This window comes from Gadus chalcogrammus, chromosome 5 (genome assembly GCF_026213295.1).
Source record: "Gadus chalcogrammus isolate NIFS_2021 chromosome 5, NIFS_Gcha_1.0, whole genome shotgun sequence".
Classification (NCBI taxonomy): Eukaryota; Metazoa; Chordata; class Actinopteri; order Gadiformes; family Gadidae; genus Gadus; species Gadus chalcogrammus.
The window spans coordinates 10,239,739-10,254,036 of NC_079416.1; positions in this window are offsets into that span (position 1 = coordinate 10,239,739).

Sequence of the window (14,298 nt, forward strand, 5' to 3'; positions counted from 1 at the left end):
CAAACCATTACGGTTAACATATCAAGTGAAAAATGCTTTATTTTAATGCTAAGTTGCTCAAATACATGTCTATCCAAAAATAACTCATCAGCAGGTGAAGTTACCTGGCATCCATGCTCTGACTCCTATTCGCCATATGTGGCCAAAGCAAAACCAACTGTTTTAGCTATTTTAAGAAATGTAGCTTATAGACCCATTTGAAGACTGTACTGAAGGGAAAACTGTCTTATTTGAGAAACACTGAGGATAAATGCTCCATCTAGCAGCCAAAAACACCCCGCAGATGTATGTCCCGAAGCACAGTGGGGTTTAGGAAGTCTTCACTCTGGGTGCTCGGTTAGTAGCATTAGGTTAAATCCACATTAAATGGAAACCATACCAAAAAGAACAACTAAAAATGGCACATTATTCTGGTCTCACTGTGGATTGGATGACTCGTAAAAATGCAACTAGCGACTTCAACAAAACAAACCACATTCTCTCACTGTCTCCATGTCATACGGAAGGAAGGAAGGACGCTGGTCTGTGGTCAGGCAGGAGGAAAAGTGACACTAAATATATTTATAAAGGAATGGATTAGAAGAGAGCAGTGAAGGAGAGGCATGTAGTACCCTGTATAATGTTCAGGATGTGTGCATCCTGTTCTGAGAAGGTTAACGGGAATGTTCGCTAAAGTTTAGGGCTAGGTTGATAAAATGAAATAAAAGTGGATGCTTCAAGCAAACAAATTCACCACCTTTCTGTCGGATATTTGTTATAAAAAAAACAACCATTTGATAAAAGTAATTGTAAATATTATGTTTTGATTGCTAAGAGTTCAGTGTGTACATTTTATACATTCATCTGTTTGAACTTTTAGAAGCAGGGCTGAATTGAGCCCGGTTTGATTTTATTTCTAGGAATTGTATCTTGCCTTACTTTTTCTCTGCTTATTATTTTACAGAGGTCACTGCATTGCGAAATGAGTTTCACTGTGTACGAAAATAAGACTGCGTCATGGCTTTTCTTTTCATAACAATGATTGAATTGAAATAAAAACGTTATCGACACTCGCCCACTGTCTCGTGTGTTTGTAGTATTAAACCCATACATAACGAACCTTCCAGTCTGGTAGGCCACTCCTTTCAGCAGATGATAAACAGGGAACATCGTAGCATAACACTTTGTTTGTTTTGCAGTCTGCCCCTCCAGCGCCCACTGACCCAAGGAATGTCCCAAGTGGGTGCCCACCCACCATGACAGCTCCTCCTTCGCTCTCATGAAGACACCCTTTTTTCAGAGCTGTTTTTCAGCATCTCTGCTCAATCGATTCGGCAATCCTCCTTTCAGCCAGTATTTCACAAGAGACTGAAAGGTGTGGAGGGGCTGTGTTGGCTTTTGGCCGGTCTCCAGGTCGTTATAGTGTCTCGTTTCAGGCGAGACATTCCCTTATCCAACAGTAGAAACGTGTCACTTTATGGCGAGGAAATGAACGTAGACGTGAGCGACCGTTCGTGCGCAGGCGCGGGTGTGTGGGCGTTGGAATCGTCTATGGTTGTAACGAACAGTGGCTCCCCTATTGAAGGAGTGTGAGAAGCTATCAAAGTCGAGACGACGTGTTGTCTGATGCGTTTACCCCTGCGTGGGTTCACAGCCAGGTTCACATGAACGCCAACCCAGGGGGAAGGTGATGAACCACACCGGCCCAACGTCCGTATCATGTTTGCTATAGCAGGGCAAGAAGGAACATTAGAATTAAAAGTAAACTCACTTTGTCATTGTTTTTTTTCCATTGTGCTTTGAAAGGGCTTTTAAGTTTTTCTTTCCAACGAGTCCCAAATGCCTGGCTACTATAGCCTACTCCTTTAATGCAAATGTATATAGCTTATTTCTTTTTATTTCGTAGGCCTATCATTTATAGTAGGACACCTAACATGAGCCGATCACAAACTCGTTCAGTCATGGCCCTTCCCTCCAATAGTCTTGATAGCTGATCACCAACACCTGCAAGGCCTTTCAACAGCAAACAGTAAAAGCAAGCCCTGCAAGAACCTATAAGCGCTGTTAGAGTTTATGGTAAGGATTTCATTGTAGGCCTACATATTTGAACCAAGTATAATCATCAAGGATATAAATCTCATACTTATTTCTTTGTACAGATCTGGTTGCGCTGGATTTAACCTCATGGAATTTCTAGACATGTTCTTTTATGTGTTTGGTGCTGCTGGCTTTGGTTTGACTGTTTTATATCCATGGGAGCCATTGGAGGGAAGTTTAATTGGTTTTATATTGTTTCTGATGACTGTCTTGAGTACTTTAACGTTTATTGTATTTAATCATCCTTCAATGTTACGATGTGTCTATATTCATAAACGAAACGCCTCACTTCCTGGTTCATAAATTAGTTTAGCTGGCAGTTCCAACATGAATTCCACTGTATTTGATTGTGCTGTGCATCACTCAATAAACATTTTTCTTTCAAAAACCGGTGCCGGATTAATGTGTTTCACCTTCTGTAAAGGACCCGAAAGGACCCTTTGCCTTTACAAAATATATTTTCATTCTTTCACTCTGGGGCAGGGTTGCCAGCAACCCGGTGAACGCCCTGAGGACAGGTGTGTCGCATCGACGATTAATCAGCCGGTGGGTGACCTCGTTACCAAATCAGCAAACAGGTTGTGCATGCTATCTCAAGCATTTCATGTGGAGAGGGACTCCTCTAAGCACGCATGCGATAATGGAGGGCTCACCTTGTAGACCTTGTTTGCCGGCCTTTCTTATCTGTCTGATATAAATGGTGTCACAGAGAATCAAACATGCAGTTCTGAATTGACTCAAAGCTCAGAAGGCCCCCATATTTATTTTTTGCCTGTATATTATTGAATTGTATCCCAATTTGTAGGCCTATGGTGTGCATTCTCCTATACTTGACACGTGTGCCTTAAGGACAGATCCAAACTTAATGTCCTGTACTGAACCCACTACCCCCCAAATGTTTCAAATGTTGATTTTCGTTGAGTCTTGTCTCCCTCATCTCAGCCGATTCAAGTAGGCTATAGTTTAATATTGTCAGACAGCCAGGAAACTGTATACCGTTGCTGTTTATACAATGCACCCACCCCTGTCATAACCTCAGTGACGGCTTTAAAATAAGATAGGCCTATAAATACTAAGTTATACTTTCACTGCATATTCGCTGCCAAGAGCGCAGTTGATCTCCCCGACTACCTCCTAACACAAAGCAGTGTTCAGGAATCAGGCTACACCTGGCCCGCTGGCAAGGGGCTGCCATCTTGAATACTCTGTAAGCCACCTCACACACAAACAATCACGGAAACACGCGTGTGTCCACGCCCGGGCATGGCGGGTGCACGGCGCGGGGTTGTTGTTCTTGGAAGGTGTGAGCGGTGACATTCCTCACTGACTACATTACTGTAACTCTCACAGCCCCCCCCCCCCCCTAATGCTTTCCATGCACTTTATCTGAGCCTTGCATCTAGAGCCGTGTTGGCCTTTATTCCAAAAATATGTTGGCATTCAATGCGTCCTTTTTAAATGTCTGCGATTTGTTATAGCGGGAGGGCCGTGGCTGTGATACGTCTGTCCTCCAACAAGGTGTGCCTCTTTGCCAGGCTCGTGAAACCCATACACCCTGTCCTAGGCCTCCTCTGTATGTCTCTCTTGGCTGGGGCAAGGGATTCTTGCCTGGTGCCATTTAAGTCCTCATAAATAGGCCGAGGTTCAGACTAATGCACCAGCATGAACGGCACAGTTTGCATGATGGGAAAACTCATAGAAGGATCGTTATTATCTGTTAAAGCATTTAATTTAAAGGTGCTAATTCAACCTATCGCGGCATTTTCTATTCCATTGCCATAAACCGGCGAGTTAGTCAAATCGCCATCATTTCCTGTGTTGGTAAATACCTACGAACAACAGGCTTAATGTCTTCCTTCTGGATGTGTTTCGGTTCGGGCTCCTAACAGTATTGTTTATAATGATTTGGCACTGTGAGTTTTTCCATTTCGAGGGAATTCATAGACCTCGGGGCCGCCATGTGGCGTCAGCTGCTCCCCCCCACTCAAGGACCACCAGAATAGGCCGCTCCACTCCCTTCTGTGTGCTCCATGCCAAGCGCCTGCAGTTAACCAAGGGTGGCTTTGTGAGTTCCCATTGTTTACTTTAGCCTTTATGAATTGCGGCGCGGTGGCTTCTCCCCTCCAGGGCTCGGTGGCTAGTGCGGTACGGAGCACCCGGGAATGCCGTGGACCCCCCTACTGGGCTGCCCCAGGGAGGTTGCTTCATCATCTTCCCTGGTTGCCCTTACAGTACCGATCTGGCCGGCTCTTTACCTCGCAAGGGCCAGAGTGAGAGGCCGGAAGTAATTCGTTTAAACGACCACTAGAGGGCACCCAAAAACAGCAAGCCGAAAAGTGCAAGACAAAACAGGAACTATTCTCCTGGGGCGTTTTTTTCTCAAGAAAATTGTCAGCAGAATTCACAGGAAGCACTACAAAGAAGAAAGAGGTCAAAATATTGTGTGTGTGTGTGTGTGTGTGTGTGTGTGTGTGTGTGTGTGTGTGTGTGTGTGTGTGTGTGTGTGTGTGTGTGTGTGTGTGTGTGTGTGTGTACTCGCCTAACTATCCAACAGTGGACTTCGGCGTCGTAACACCTTCACCAACAGGGGACCTCCGAGCCAAGAGGGGAAATTTTTCAGGTCCCCTTTTGGTCATGCCTTAAATCAACCTAAAAACATGCCTAAAATATTTTGACGCATTTTCACAACTTTTGCCAAGAGGGGACCTGAAAGTGTGTGAGTGTTTGGTCCATACTCTATAGCGCCTCTGCTGGCCAGAGCTTGATTTTCAACGACCAATCCACACACGTCGTGTGAACGACCTGCAGTCGTTCACACGTCTGTCAGAGTGTAGAGGGCTGTTAAACAGACTACTTAGTAAAGTCTCTTGAAACATGCAAACAAAAAAGGCTCAGCTATAAAAGTTCCACACTTTTTTTGTATGTAGTGACAGGGGTCCACTAATAATAATAATAATAATAATAATAATACATTTAATTTGGATGACACTGTTGGCTACTACAAAATGACACAAGTCCCTTCTTAGATAGCATGGAGCGACATTCACACTCCTTCTTTTATGAAAAGAGGTAATAACTATATATACTGTAAGGGAAAGATAGTAATCTCAACTAATGTAATAATAATTTGTCAAACTTGATTTGTTAGTGTGTTTTTAGGAATAGAATTGTCTAACAAAAAACCTATCTATTCATTTGTATCAATTAAAAATGATAAACAAATACAATATAAGGGTCTAGACCTTTGAAATGGTTCAATCCCCAAATTAGCCTTAATTTACCATTTTACAATGTACTCCAGTCCCCAATCTATTTTTAAAGAAATGCATTTGAATTGTTGATTTGCATCACAGAAAATGGTCCACACTTGTACTGTATGGAATGACAGGGGTCCACTGTTGGCTGATACATAATGACAGAAGTTCTCTCTTAGATAGCATAGAGTGACGTTCACACTCCATCATGGATGAGTAAAAAAATAAATAAGCAAAATGGATAGTTCTTAAGAGGTAATAACAATCTAAATAAAATATGATATATATATATGTATATACATAGTGTTATTTTGCAATTAAAGTTGCCCCAACAATGTTGTCATGAACACAAATATCTAAACTTAATAAGGTTTTTATTTTACTACAAACTTGTGTGCTTTGTCTACGGTTAAAGGAATGCATTTTATCTGTTGATTTGCATAACATAACTTTTTCTAATGACCGGGGTCCACTGTTGGCTATGACAAAATGACACAAGTCCCTTCTTAGATAGCATGGAGCGACATTCACACACCTGCTTTTATGAAAAGAGGAAATAACTATATATATATATATATATATATATATATATATGTGAGAAGTTGAAATCCTCCCCCTTCTCACTGTCTCACATTAGAGAAATTATTATTATTATTATTATTATTATATTGTGTGTGTATATATTATATTGGGCTGGTGTAAGATTGGTCTTCCGTCCCGGTAGGGGGCAGTATGCTAAGGGAGTTTAGGATCAGAGTATCAGGGAATAGCCCAGGGGGGTGTTGATAGAAACAGCTGTTTTGTAAATATCTTTAGGTTGTGCACAGGGTGTGGGTATATATGTATTTGGTGATTGTTTATTTAGTGTCATGTTTATTTAGTATTCACACAATGTACTTTCTGTTCAGTTATGTTGGATTGGTAGCTTTAGGTAAATAATGTTCCCCCAACTAATGGTCTGGCCCATACGGCCGTGATTGGTCCTATTGCCATTTCCCTATTTAATGGCTTTCTCATTTGGTGTTTGGGGCTGAAGGTGGTGCTGGCTTGACGTGAGGCCAGTACGAGAGACGTATGGTAGAGGTTAGGCTATGCTATGTTATATTTTCTTAGTTTATGTTTGCTGACGGATGCAGTCATTTCCTTTTCATTTGAAACGTTGCTCTATTTTTTGTGAATGTTTTGGAGACATTAAAACTCCAAATGTTTTGGAGACTTAGCGATGCATCTGCTTTTGAAGACGATTATGAGGAATTTGTTGTATTCAACGAACAGTACATGTACGAGCCGGTGTTATGATGTCCATGCCAGCAGCAACAAGCCACAGTTGAGTCCTTTCTGGATCTCGCACTGGAAATTGGTGGAAACTTTGTGGTGCCTCTCTGTAGCGTATATTTCTAAAATTTCTGAAAGCACACTGAACCACCATGTTGCCTAGTCGTTCAATTGCGCTTCTGTCCCACGCTTCTGTTTACGTTCTTCTGTCGTGATTCGGTTACAAAACTAACCGGAGCATAGTAAAATTCCGCTTCTGCTGAGCAAGTAGTCCCTCGATGATTCATGCGATGCAAGGTTAGTTTTATTTCTAACATTATTCTATCAACACAGACATTTAAATCTATAGTCTTGCGTTACAATTGATTAACCTCGGGTGAACTGTGGAGTGGGTAAGACTGTTTTTAATAGCAGGCTAGCATTGCCCGTTGCCGTGCGCTAGCCTAGCATGAGCGAACTCTGCAACTAGAAGGACTGAATGAAATGTGTTAAACTGTCTCCAATGATAAAGAATACCAATGCTCACTTGGGAATCAGGCCTTATGTCCAAAATTCTGAACTACCCCTTTAAGGGTGCACTCATACTAGGCCATCTGGCCTTGGCCGTTGGCCGTTTTCACACCTAACCGTGCTCAACTGGCCCTGTTCTCTGGCCTGCACTCACACTAGGCCAGGCCTATTCAACTAGCGGCCCGTGGGCCAAATGCTGCCCCTCTTACTTTTTTTCTGGCCCGCAAGAGGTTGCATGAAAAAAATAAAGAAAATAAAGGAGAAACATAGTTGCATGCAAGTCAGGTTTCTGTGTGTAGCCGGTGATACTAGCCAGTATCAGTACCCCACAATCAGGAATGCCATCAGAACAAGGGCACGTTGCTCCATGACCTATGAGAAGCTGCATGAGTGTCTCAGGATGAGCCAAACTAGGCAAACAAGGCAGTGCAATCATCCCAGAAGTGTCAAATTACTTACTTTTTTTTTTTTTTGATATCATACCCTATCCAATAATAAAGAAATTTGAATTTGAATGGTAACAAATCCGTTAAATCCTCGTCCTCGTTTTGATAGTCTCACTCATGGCCGATCAGTGTGTTCTTTCTGATTAGCTCTTAATTGAGATCACCTGTCACGCACCCCTTTAAAGGTGAACACAATGGGTTTGGTTTACTTTTCGCATCGGCCTGTGTCAATCGAGGTTGAGTTTAGTGAGGGTTGAAAGTTTTCGATCTAGATTGCAGATCACTATTGTCACTTTATACAAACTGAAAGTATGCGTTGTTGCGTGTTTGTTTTTGTGGGCATTTGACTGAACAGCCCAGACAAATATTGCTACCAACATGGCACTTCGAAACAGACCACCGCAGTGAGTAAAAGTTATTTTCCTTTATTAAATGTTGACGTTTTTGGGCTGTCTCCTCAGACACAAGCCATCAGTATCCCTGCTCTTTGCACCTTGACATGCATGTCACTGCTGTTTGTTAACCTAGCTTTGGGGATTTGTATCTTGTGATGTTTGTGTGTTTTTATTAACAGGTGTTGACTGACGAGATCTATGGGGGGGCCCCCTTTGGGCCCCCCCATACCAACTTAGTCTTCAAAGGAATCTAGTGCCATGGGACTCTAGTGTCTTCAAAACATCCTCGGAATACATGTGTATGAATGGTCCACCGACGGGTTGATCTGGAAGCCACCACGGTCCACGCAGTAATCTGCTGCGTGGGCCTTAGTGGCTTCCAGAGCCATCTTTCGGTCTTGGTCAGGATTTGTTACAGTTGCCCTTCAATGTAGCAGGCTATGGGTTTCTGAAGAAGCCTGCTTTACGTAGCATTGGAGTACAAATATTGTGCAAAATGCTCATGTAATTGCACTAGCACTGGTAACCTGTAGATTAGCTTAGTTTAACGTCATTCGGTGCTGTCTGTCGAATGTGTGGCTTACTTTAAGTCCACAAGGCCTTCTGGTAAACCACGTTGGAACACCCCTGGACAAGGTGATTAGTCACTGGGTGTGTGCTAAAGTTTTGTTCCATTTTTCACTAGTTGGTTAAGGTTTGGTAGAATTGTTTGGATGCTAGCGACGTGATGGCGTATGTACAAGAGCCTACCGTGGCCAGGCCACATTTGCGACGGCCACGGCCAGATGGCCTAGTGTGAGTGCAACCTTGATTGCATTTGTATACTGTTTACCATTGGATGTTTATGCAATTTGGCTTAATTCATCCGCTGTAAAGCTGCATTTGACTATTCCAGGGTCGTTTTGTACTGGCTTTCAATTGACCATGTTGACTAGTTTGTGGGAAGTTTTTTTTTATTTTTTACCCTTGCTTACAATCCAACGGTTGCGACCACTTATGCAACTGGGCTGTGAACCTTGCAATTCTAGTTGCATATTTGTACACGCAAGCTTGTCCATTTCTATCGCCATCACTAACATTAGCTTCAGCATTTCCTTGTAGGCCATTAGCTGACTTGTGTATTGGAGCAATGATTTGGGTATTTTAAGATGCTTGAAAACCTAAAATAAAGCAAAATGCGTGTCTGGTGTGCAAGAGCCAATTTGTTGGCTTGCAGTAGTCGAGGAGTTGCCGTAGGTCGTAAGCCATCTGGAGGTTGTGGCAATGGAGGCTTGTGGTAGATCTGCCATCCAAGAAAGGTTAATTCTTCTGAAGCATGATTAATAGTTTAGTAAATTTAATCTATTCATATATAACTATAAAATCCAAGACTGCAGCCAGTAACTTGGATCGTAATATGTGGAAAGTATTAGTCTTCATTTGTAACAACAGAATAATTAACATGACTAACTGGGTTTCTTCCATTTTCTAACTAGGGGGACTTGACTGGTGAGCCTACTGGATTAATCAGTAGCGGTACTTTGCCCAACAGATTTGATGGCATGACTACAGGGTGACAAAGACAATTATTCCCTGCCTATCAAAAGAGACTTCTAAAACATATCTGCTAGAACAGTTCCTATACTTTTTGTATAATTTGGTCATGCTGCGAATTTACTTTTTGTAGTTGCTCCATATTTAGTTCTTTGACAGCCTCACCTGCTAGAAAAGTCTATTCAAATCAGCTAAATATAATGAACTAAATTAATAGCCATGAAATGTTGTCACTCATACTAATGGCAAATACCCCCTTTCAGTTGGTGGTTCAACACTGATGTCTCTCTAGGCTTGAGGGAGAGCTCACAAGTAAATTACACGAATGTCCTGGAGCAATTGGGAATACACTTTTATTTAGTCTACCTGACCAGGGACATCTTTGAACTATAGGTCACCTAACCCAAACTTTTCACTCTTGTTAGGTTGTCCTTTTCTCTTGTTTTAACCCGAAAGGGCTGAAAATATCAACATTTCAGGTATTCTGTTTGGATAATGTGCAAAACTTGTGGCTTCACTAATAAAAAAAATTAACGAATGTATTTTTCTTAATGTGGCTAAACTATTTAAAGATTTGTATGCAAAATATTTCTGCTCAATTTGTGGTCAATGAAACTCAATTTTTTTAATTTGATAAAACACAACTATGGGTTAAAGGTATTTGCTTTGGGCATCTTTTGATATTTTTAGAATCTAGCTCCATTGCCGTTAGAAATGGTGTCTCTCTCAGTACTGCAAAGTGCTTCCACAAGTTTAAAAAAGAATGGGCAGAAAAGGAACTGCCAACTAAATCTATTTAACATGGGTAGAAAGTTTCCATGGAAGCTCTTGGCTGCTGGTTCCAAACACAGCTCCACTGTTGGCCTGTGACCTGGCGTTGAACTTTTTTGGACTTTTGGTGACTTTCATAAAAGAGAAATGAACTGGTTAATACAATAAACAAGATATTTGAAACTTCAGCTAAATTTTTATCTATGTACGGCCTTTGATTTCAACCTGTGACTTGTTTGTCAGGTGATAACTATGTACCTGTGACCGCATGGTACCATTTTGAACTGTTTGTGGATATTGCATTAAATCCATATGCTTGAAACTTTTCAATAATGCATATCAACGAAACAATGGAATGAAATAAATAGTTCAAGCAATTTGTGGGACTTGGCTGCTTTTACATTATTACTCTGTTTATGGCATAGATTTCTCCTCAGATTAGGCCAATGGAAAAATAAAAACGCTCGATCAAAGGCCCGGCCCGAGTATAGTGGTGGGAAATATCGGCCCGACCTGGCCCGCGTCGGGCTCGGGCTCGGGGAGAGAATCTAATCACTGACTGGAACTACTTAGGAGGTGTGTGTAGGGCTATATCAGGAGTTAATGCACGCACTGCAGCCAATCAGAATCAGAGTATTCCCCCAGACCATGGTCTACTCTAAACAATATTATTCACGAGTTATAAACAACCCCTACACATCAATATTAATGATAACCCTGTGGAAATTGCCATAAGTGAGAGACACAATTTCGCACGTTGAGCACACAGTTGTGTGACTCGTTTATTTAGTAAGAGAGAAACAGGAAATCAAAACGTGCTGAAGGTAAACAAATCCCGCATGGGCTCTGATGTCATGAGACGCTCGTAATCCTTAAAAGGGACAGCGATCCCTGAACCACCAAGACAGTAAACGACATGCCTAACACAATTGAAAGAACAACACATAACAAAATACTGTAGGTGAATTATGTTACACTCACTACAACCCATTAAATACGGTATGATTTCTAGATGTCATGGCAACGTCCGCTCGCGACACTGGACTTGCGATCGAGGCATCGACGCGGACGTTCATTCACATAGCCAAAAACAAGAGAATAGATGGCTAGATAAAATAAACATCAAGACATACAATTCTAAAAAGAACAGATGAAGCAGCTACCCTTTTTTCCTTCGCGGTTTGCCTGAGCAGCGCACCTGCATTTAATATATCCGTGAATTGTCACAATTTCTCAGAATCAAAGGTGAAAGTAGAAACGGGTGGCCTGAAGCTGTCATATTGTTCACAGACAAGTTTAAGTAGAAACGGGTGGCCAAAAGCTGTCATATTGTTAGTTATCACAGACAATTTTTAACAATAAATGTTCTGTACGGAGCTCCTTAAGGGACATTGGGGAGAACGCTCCCGGACAGAACCTTAGATTGGAAGTCGTGCTTAGTGACACGACAAATACTCTCAATTGAAATACATGGGTTTGAAAATTTTGACACGGAAATTTGGAAAATACGTGTCCCTGATCACGTTTCAATAGATTAAATAACGTGACAGTGTCACGTATTTTCGTGAGACCGGGTTGAAATAAGTATTCAAGTCCCCTCTTGGCAACTTTTTTAAAAGAAATCAAAAAAACACATTTGAAGTTATATTATGACAAAATAACTTAAAACTAAACTCTGTATTATGTTTTTGTATTTTTTAAATGACCAGAAATAGAGGTCCACACTTGGTCGATGAAAACCGATAGTCCCCTGTTGGTAGGGTGAATAGAAAATAGAATAGAAAGCCTTTTATTGTCATTGCACGAGTCAAGTACAACGAAATTTGTAGTAAGCTTTCCAAATTGGTGCATTCGAGAAAATAAATAAATATATAAATAGAACAAGAACAACAGTATACCAAATAGAAATGTAAATAATGTAAAATAAATAATAAAGTAAAATAAAGTAAAGTACAATACAGCAGTGGGAGGTTAGGTCAGTGCATGTGTGTGTTCAGGGTGGATACAGCTTTTGGGAAGAAGCTGTCTCTGAACCGTGAAGACCTGGTTCTGATGGACCTATAGCGCCTGCCAGAGGGCATCAGGTCGAACAGGTGAAAGCCAGGTTGGGGGCTGTCCTTTGTGATTCTCTCCGCTCTGCTTAGGCAGCGGGAGATGTATATGTCCTTCAGGGAGGGGAGGGCAGCCAGTGATCCTCTGTGCGGTGTTTACCACTCCCTGGAGTTTCTTCCGCTCTGCCTCAGTGCACTGTGAAAACCACACTGAGATACAGAACGTCAGAAGACTCTCGATGGTGGAGCGGTAGAAGGTCACCAGCAGCTTCTCTCCCACGTTGTTCCTCCTGAGCACCCTGAGGAAGTGAAGCCGCTGCTGAGCCTTCTTGACGACCGCCGCCGTGTTGGCAGTCCAGGAGAGGCCAGCAGAGATCATGGTGCCCAGGAAGCGGAAGGTGTGGACTCTCTCTACACAGTCACCGTTGATGTAGAGGGAAGCCGGGTCTGCTCTGCTTTTCCAGAAGTCCAGGATGATCTCCTTAGTTTTTGTGATGTTCAATGCCAGGTTGTTGTCTGAACACCAAGATGTTAACTTCAGGATCTCATCCCTGTAGGCAGACTCGTCTCCCTCTGAGATCAGTCCCACCACCGTTGTGTCGTCCGCGAACTTCACTATGGTGTTGCTGGGGTGGGTGGGACTGCAGTCGAAGGTGTACAGAGAGTACAGGAGTGGGCTCAGCACACACCCCTGTGGAGAGCCTGTGCTGAGGGTGCGGGTGGAGGAGAAGTGGGGACCGAGTTTCACCTTCTGGGGTCGATTTGTGAGGAAGTCACTAATCCAGGAACAGGTGAGCGGGTCGAGACCCAGGGCTGACAGTTTGCAGACCAGGATAGCCGGGATGATGGTGTTGAAGGCTGAGCTGTAGTCAATGAAGACGATGTAGTCAATGAAGTATGTGTGTGTGTGTGTGTGTGTGTGTGTGTGTGTGTGTGTGTGTGTGTGTGTGTGTGTGTGTGTGTGTGTGTGTGTGTGTGTGTGTGTGTGTGTGTACAACATAGATAGTCTGTTGCACTGAAGCATTACAAAGAAGAAAGAGAGGTCATAATATTGTGTGTGTGTGTGTATTTGTGTCTTTGCGACTGAGTTTGTGTGTGTACGTGCACACACACGCACATGGGTGTGTGAGTGTGTGTGCATCCATGTTTTAAACTGGGAGTCTTTGTTTGTGATGACAATGCCACCCCAAATACAAGCGTCTTTTGTAGCATGACGTGACCCATCAAGGCTTTTGTGCAGGTAGTTCTGTCTCTTTACATGAGCACAATAGCATTTTATTATGACTGGCTGAAAAAATATTACCCTAGACATGAAAGACTTGCTCTGTCAGCGCCCCACATACACACAGACACACAGACAAACTCTCCTACACACTTAACTTCTGCTCAGAAGAAGAGCTACCTGTGTCACAATAGTGCATTAAAGCCCCCAGGGAATAACTGGTACGTCTGGTCTGGTATGTAGCAAAATATTACAGAAGTGTGTTTTTGTGTGTGTGCACGTATGTGTTTGTACATGTGTGTGTGTGTGTGTGTGTGTGTGTGTGTGTGTGTGTGTGTGTGTGTGTGTGTGTGTGTGTGTGTGTGTGTGTGTGCACGTGTGCCGGATCATTGACTGTGAAAGCATGCATGATGTGAGAATTTATATTAAAAGGAACCAAAACATAAAGCCTTTCCTAATTGTTGTACTAAAGCACAGTTTTAGTTCACCTTAGTGCGTCTTGTATCCAGTGTAGTGCAGGAAGGTGTGTGTGTGTGTGTGTGTGTGTGTGTGTGTGTGTGTGTGTGTGTGTGTGTGTGTGTGTGTGTGTGTGTGTGTGTGTGTGTGTGTGTGTGTGTGTGTGTGTGTGTGTGTGTGTGTGTGATTGTCTGAGAGCCTGCATGCGTGTCTTTTGTACTAAAGTCAACGAGCAGGTTCCTGTTCAGAGATGTAGCACGTCCAAAGGGGGGAGAGGAGGTCTTTGAAGTGGCTGGTCTGCCATCCATC